Source organism: Prunus avium, chromosome 2, assembly GCF_965620075.1.
Source record: "Prunus avium chromosome 2, drPruAviu1.hap1.1, whole genome shotgun sequence".
NCBI lineage: Eukaryota > Viridiplantae > Streptophyta > Magnoliopsida > Rosales > Rosaceae > Prunus > Prunus avium.
Genome location: NC_142285.1, coordinates 5,331,380 through 5,338,680, shown reverse-complemented (window position 1 = coordinate 5,338,680; position 7,301 = coordinate 5,331,380). Strand labels below are relative to the sequence as shown.

At 41.2% G+C, this 7,301-nt stretch overlaps 2 pseudogenes; both read left to right on the top strand.

Moving 5' to 3' along the window:
• The first annotated feature begins 1,788 nt into the window (after window positions 1-1,788).
• Window positions 1,789-3,896, top strand: LOC110772611 (subtilisin-like protease SBT4.4 pseudogene; annotated as a pseudogene).
• A 1,206-nt stretch (window positions 3,897-5,102) lies between these two features.
• Window positions 5,103-7,301, top strand: LOC110772610 (subtilisin-like protease SBT4.4 pseudogene; annotated as a pseudogene).

Here is a 7,301-nt window from a genome sequence, read left to right as displayed (position 1 = left end):
TATGCAAAATAATAAGATATATAAAAGAAAATTTTAATATTTTCCAACCTTGATATTATCTGACTTTTATTTTTGTATTTTCAGTAACCTTGATATTTAAAAAAACTGAAAAAAAAGAAGTAAAAATAGGCCCATTTTAATACAATGTTTAGGGCCATTTTACAAAACCCAACCCGTTAGTTATATTAAAAATTAGGTCAGGTATCTCTTCTTCCCAAGCGTCTCCTTCTCCTTCCTCTCTCTGTTTCGATTTCATCTGTCTGCCTCTCCGTCTTTCTTCCTAACAAGCAGCGGCTCTTGCACGCTTCAACCGACCCTCGTCCGCTCCTCAACGGCAAAACGCCCACCCAGACCCGCCTAGGCGGGCGCCCAGGCTCCGCCTAGGCGGGCGCCCAGGCTCCGCCTAACTTCCTGGCACCTACCCATAATGATTAGGGTGAAATGACGGCCCCGCCTAACTCCCTGCGCGCTTCAACCGCCCTTCGTCTGCCTAGACCCGCCTAGGCCGCCTAGGCGGGCGCCCAGGCGCCGCCTAACTCCCATCGTTCACAACCCTTGGGAATTGGTTGCATGGACAACATATATTGAAGTGTGGAGAGTTTTGACTCACAGCTTTGCCGTACTGAAGAATGTAGAGCCATGCTGTTACGTCCCCGCAATAGGACAGAATATCTCTTGGACAACCTCAAACTGAAATTTGATGATTGCGAACCCACGCGGTACTTTACATGTTCTAATCCACATTGCAGAAATTTTCGGAGCAGTCTTGTTTTTAGTTATTACCAAACGGTTCCTTGTCAACGTTGTAAGCGTCTAATGGACACGGAGACCACCCTTCCAGTGTCTGGTGCTGAATATGGTGAGGTCTTTGTAAAAGGTCCAGCCAGATTTATAATTAGTGATGATTTAAAAGTGATGCCCCCATTTACTTCTACAGCCAGATTTATAATTAGTTAAGAACCTCGGATTCACGGGATGGAATAGTATTGAGGAGTTGACAGTCAATGTAGGAGTTGATGAGGTAAATGATCTGTTATACCACCAAAGTTAATTTTCTAGTAAGAAATGAAATGCTAGTTTCTGATGATCTTTTCACTTGCTTCAGGTTTTGAAGTTGCTTACGTGCTCATTAGTATCAAAGATGCCTTCAACTGAAACTCTGCTGAAGCATGAACCCCTCCCAGAATTGAGCAATGAAAATGTTGATCAAGAAATATATGTTGAATCTCGAATGTTAGGAGACGCCACGAATGAGGAAGAAGAAAAGATTTCTATTAACCTCAATACCAAAACAAAAAAACAAAATAGAAAGAAAAGAGTAGATAGAATGTCATTGACATATGGAATGAATAGGTAGAATATATAATTATAAATATATGAGTTTACTTTTCCCTTTGGTCTCCCCTTATTGAATGTCATTGTACAACTGTATGAACTTGAAATTATGGTTCAAGGAATCCAATTCGTCAGCTATCTATAATTCCAGGTATGGATTCAAAAGGAAGGTATGACAATCTGCCCCCTTTAATTGCAATGAGATTTTTGAGGTATTCAAAAATTACCAGGGCCACCAGAATTAAGTCTAAATTCCAATTTGGAAACATGCACTTGAAAATTGTGGTGTGAGTGATGAAGTCATATCTAGGTTAGCTGTAACTCCAAACCTGCATTGAAAACTGAAGGAATGAAAAATCTGGATGTTAATGGAGATATGATTGTTATGTCCTCCTTTCTTCCCGCTATTAAGTATTCTTTATCGGTAACGGTCTAGAGCATTGAATCGAAACAATGGCAAAGCATGGAGCTCTCCTGTTTTCTTATGTTTTTTCCATTCTCAAACTCTCTATGAGCTTATTGTGCAAAGCCATTGATGATGAAGACAGAAAGCCATATATAGTCTACTTGGGATCACTTCCTAATGATGAGGCCTTCTCACGATTGTCTCTCCAAATAGGAATGCTAGAAGGAGTTGTGGAGAGCACTTCTGCTTCAATGGGTTTGCTGCCAAGCTCACTGACCAAGAAAATAGAAAGTCTTGCTAACATGAAGGAAGTAGTCTCTGTCTTTCCAAGCACAAACTTCCAACTTCACACAACAAGATCTTGGGATTTTATTGGTCTCAAAGACGAAAACAAACGAAATTTTACTGCTGAGAGTGATGTTGTCGTTGGTGTGATCGACACTGGAATTTGGCCTGAATCACAGAGCTTCAATGACGAAGGTTTTAGTCCGGCTCCCAAGAAGTGGAAAGGTGTTTGTGTAGGTGGCAAAAATTTCACTTGCAACAACAAGATCATTGGAGCTCGGCATTACAACTCATCATCCGCAAGGGATGAAATTGGCCATGGAACACACACTGCCTCAATGGCAGCAGGGAACGCCGTTAACGACGTGAGCTTTTATGGACTAGCACAAGGTACTGCAAGAGGAGGAGTTCCCTCTGCGAGAATTGCTGCATATAAAGTCTGCGAACTTAACCAGTGCCCTGGAGAGGCTATCATGGCTGCTTTTGACGATGCTATTGCTGATGGAGTTGACATCATTACAATTTCACTCGGAGGAACTTTGGTCTCTTCTTTTGATAGTGATCCTATAGCAATTGGGAGTTTTCATGCCATGAAGAAAGGGATACTAACCATAAATTCTGCAGGCAACAATGGTCCTAGAGCAGGTACCGTAAATAGTGTAGAGGCTTGGGTACTTACACTAATCGGGAATTCAGTGAACTCTTTCTCATCCAACGCAACAAGTCTGGTATATGGAAAAGGTGCTACACGTAAGTGCTCTGATTTCGAGACTCGGATTTGTTCAGCAGGCTGCGTAGACAGTGATTTAGTCAAGGGACATATTTTGGTATGTGATCAGTCCATTGGAGAGATAGTGGCTCGTGAAGCTGGTGCACAAGGTTCAATTTTCATCAGTGCCAGAGACGATGTAAGTTTTATTGCCTCACTACCTGCAGCAGGTTTAAGCATCAAAGAATATGTGGGGCTCAAGTCCTACCTCTACAAAAGATGATCGAGCAACCATATTAAAAAGTGAAGCCATAAAAGATCCTGCTGCACCCATTGTTGTTTCTTTCTCTTCATGTGGACCGAATTCGATATTGCCTGAAATTATTAAGCCAGACATAAGTGCCCCAGGAGTAGATATTTTGGCTGCATTTTCGCCTGTTGCTCCCATCATGAATAGCCCTGACGACGAGAGGCATGTCAAATACAGTTTACTATCTGGCCCGCATGCTGCTGCTGCAGCTGCATATATTAGAACATTCCACCCTGAATGGTCTCCAGCAGCCATCAAATCATCTCTTATGACAACAGCTTGGCCCATGGACCATACCAACGATGCTCCCGGTGAATTTGCTCATGGATCTGGACACATCAATCTGGTAACAGCTGTAGATCCTGGCCTCGTGTACGAAGCTTCTGAAGGCGATTACATCAAGTTTCTCTGCTCATTCTTGGATGATGTCAGAGTTAAACTTATGTCGGGAGAGAACATCCCTTGTCCTAAAGGCTTTGAGGAAGGATCACCAAAGGATTTTAATTATCCTTCGCTTTCTGCTGTTGTTGAACCAGTGACATCATTTACAATTAACTTCAATAGAACAGTTAAGAATGTTGGCCATGCAAACTCTACTTACGAGGCCAAAATTCTCCCAGATTCAAAAGTTGACATCAAAGTGGTACCTGAAGTTCTTTCATTCAAGTCCTTGAATGAGGAGAAGACTTTTACTGTGACCGTCGTTGGAAAAGGTTTGCCAGATGGATCATATGCGTCCTCGTCGCTGATTTGGTCTGATGGAACTCAATAGTGTTAGAAGTCCAATTATTGTACGCAGCGAAGCAGTTTCATCGTCATTTTTTAAAACTTCATTGTTGCATACCAATTAAGGGCATTTTCTGATTGTATCTGACACATGTTCCTGTGATAAATAAAAGTTACAGAAATGTGAAGGATTTGTTGCTAGAAAACTTGATTGTCATTATCCAAATATTTTTTTGGTTAATCCAACTCCTCTGGTAACAAAACATTTTACTTATTTGTATCTTTTAAATATAAACCTGGTATAATGAGCTTAACATATGAACCTCACAGAAATTCTGAAAGCATCTGAGTAATTAAACAGATCTAGATGACCACAAGCATCTTGCATAACGAGCATCTGGATACAATGTAAACTTTCTGTAATCATTTCCCCAACTGCGGACATTGGTAAATTTCTGTTATTTTGTTTTCAATGATTTATTTTTGGGTAATCAAACAGTGGTTTTATTATTTGTTGCTTGCAACAAACTGATCTCTGAGAGATAGAATGATCTGGTGCATTCTTGTTTGTTTTCATCTCTCTTTTCTTTTCACTGCAAACTAAATAAGAGCTCTAGTAACAGGGTTGTGTTTTATCCTTTGTTGATCATGAGCTTGATCTTGTGCAATTGTTACTGTGTTGGATTCGTGCTAATTGTCGTCAAAATGGAGAGTTGTTAGTGTTTTCTGTGTTTGGTGTTGTGGATTTCAACATTGTGCGTACTGGAATCTTTATAATTTTTTCTTCTGAAAACAGTGACAGAAAACTAAAGTGTATTTCTGATTTGGTGATGAGTACTGGATATCATTTGGTTCGTATTTTATCCATATGTATATATGAACTTGGGATTGTGGTTAAGGAATCAAATTTGTCAACTATCTATAATTCCAAGTATGGATTGAAAAGGAGGGTAAGAAAATCTGCACGGTTTAGTGTCTAATCCCCTACGACACAGCCCAGTTTTTGTACTAGTTACTTCTTCCTCTATCAATAAAACACTATCGCCTTTCTCTAAAAATAAAAAATAAAAAAAATAAAAATTTGTAACACATTAAAAAATTACCAGGGCCAGAATTAAGTCTAAATTCAAATATGCAAACATGCACTTAGAAATTGTAGTTTAAGGGAAGAAATAATGTCTATGTAAGCTGTAATATTTCCAAATGCGCACTGGAAACTAAAGGAAAGAAAAATCTTGGATGTTAATGGAGATAAGATTGTTCTGTCCTTCTTCCCCTATAAAGTATTCTTCACGGGTAATGGTCTAGTCTAAGAGCATCGAATCGAAACAATGGCAAAGCATAGAGCTCTCCTGTTTCCTTATGTTTTCTCCATTCTCATACTCACTATGAGCTTATTGTGCAAAGCCATTGACGATGAAGACAGAAAGCCATATATTGTCTACTTGGGATCACTTCCTAATGATGAGGCCTTCTCACCATTGTCTCACCAAATTGGTATACTCGAAAGAGTTGTGGAGAGCACTTCTGCTTCTAATTTCTTGATAAGAAGCTACAAAAGGAGCTTCAATGGGTTCGCTGCCAAGCTCACTGACCAAGAAATAGAAAGGCTTGCTAACATGAAGGAAGTAGTCTCTGTCTTTCCAAGCACAAACTTCCAACTTCACACAACAAGATCTTGGGATTTTATTGGTCTCAATGACGAAACCAAACGAAATTCTACTACTGAGAGTGATGTTGTCGTTGGTGTGATCGACACTGGAATTTGGCCCGAATCGCAGAGCTTCAATGACGAAGGTTTTAGTCCGGCTCCCAAGAAGTGGAAAGGTGTTTGTGAAGGTGGCAAAAATTTCACTTGCAACAACAAGATCATTGGAGCTCGGCGTTACAACTCATCATCAGCAAGGGATGAAGTTGGACATGGATCCCACACTGCCTCAACGGCAGCAGGGAATGCCTTTAAGGGCGCGAGCTTTTATGGACTAGCACAAGGTACTGCAAGAGGAGGAGTTCCCTCTGCGAGAATTGCTGCCTATAAAGTCTGCGAATTCAAAAAGTGCCCTGGAGAGGCTATCATGGCTGCTTTTGACGATGCTATTGCTGATGGAGTTGACATCATTACAATTTCACTTGGAGGCACTTCCGTCACTCCTTTTGATAAGGATCCTATAGCCATTGGCAGTTTTCATGCAATGAAGAAAGGGATACTAACCGCACATTCTGCAGGCAACCGTGGCCCTGAAGAGGGTACCGTAGTAAGTGTAGAACCATGGGTACTTACAGTTGCAGCAAGTGGCACAGATCGCCGGATCATTGACAAGGTTGTTCTTGGAAATGGAAGGACACTCATCGGGAATTCGGTGAACTCTTTCACATCCAATGGAACAAGTTATCCTTTGGTATATGGAAAAGATGCTACAAGTCACTGCTCCAATTTCGATGCTCAGAGTTGTTTAGCAGGCTGCATAGACAGTGATTTAGTCAAGGGAAAGATTTTGGTATGTGATGCGTCTGATGGAGATATAGTGGCTCTTCAAGCTGGTGCACTAGGTTCCATTGTAATCAGTGCCAGTGAGGATGTTGCTTTTATTGTCCCACTACCTGCAACAGGTTTAAGCATCAAAGATTATGAGGGGCTCAAGTCCTACCTGAACTCCACAAAACATGCTAAAGCCAACATATTAAAAAGTGAAGCCATAAAAGATCCTGCTGCACCCATTGTTGTTTCTTTCTCTTCCCGTGGACCGAATTTGATTTTACCAGAAATTATTAAACCAGACATAAGCGCCCCAGGAGTAGATATTTTGGCTGCATTTTCGCCTGTTGCTGCTATCACAGATAGCCCTGACGATGGGAGGCATGTCAAATACAGTTTACTATCTGGAACCTCCATGGCTTGTCCCCATGCTGCTGCTGCAGCTGCATATATTAGAACATTCCACCCTGAATGGTCTCCAGCAGCCATCAAATCATCTCTTATGACTACAGCTTGGCCCATGAACCACACCGACGACGTTTCTCCTGCTGAATTTGCTCATGGATCTGGACACATCAATCCTGTAACAGCTCTAGATCCTGGCCTCGTGTACGAAACTTCTGAAGATGATCACATTAAGTTGCTCTGCTCGTTCCTGGATGATGCAAGAGTTAAACTTATATCGGGAGAGAACAGCTCTTGTCCTAAAGGCTCTGAGAAAGGATCACCAAAGGATTTCAATTACCCTTCTCTGGCTGCTGTTGTTAAACCAGTGACATCTTTTACTATTAACTTTAATAGAACAGTTAAAAACGTTGGCCTTGCAAACTCTACCTACAAGGCCAAAATCCTCCCGGATTCTAAAGTTGACATCAAAGTAGTACCTCAAGTTCTTTCATTCAAGTCCTTGAATGAGGAGAAGACTTTCACCGTGACAGTCGTTGCAAAAGGCTTGCCGGATGGATCACATGCGTCGGCGTCACTGGTTTGGTATGATGGAACTCATAGAGTTAGAAGTCCAATTCTTGTACGCAGCAAAGCAGCTTCATGGTAA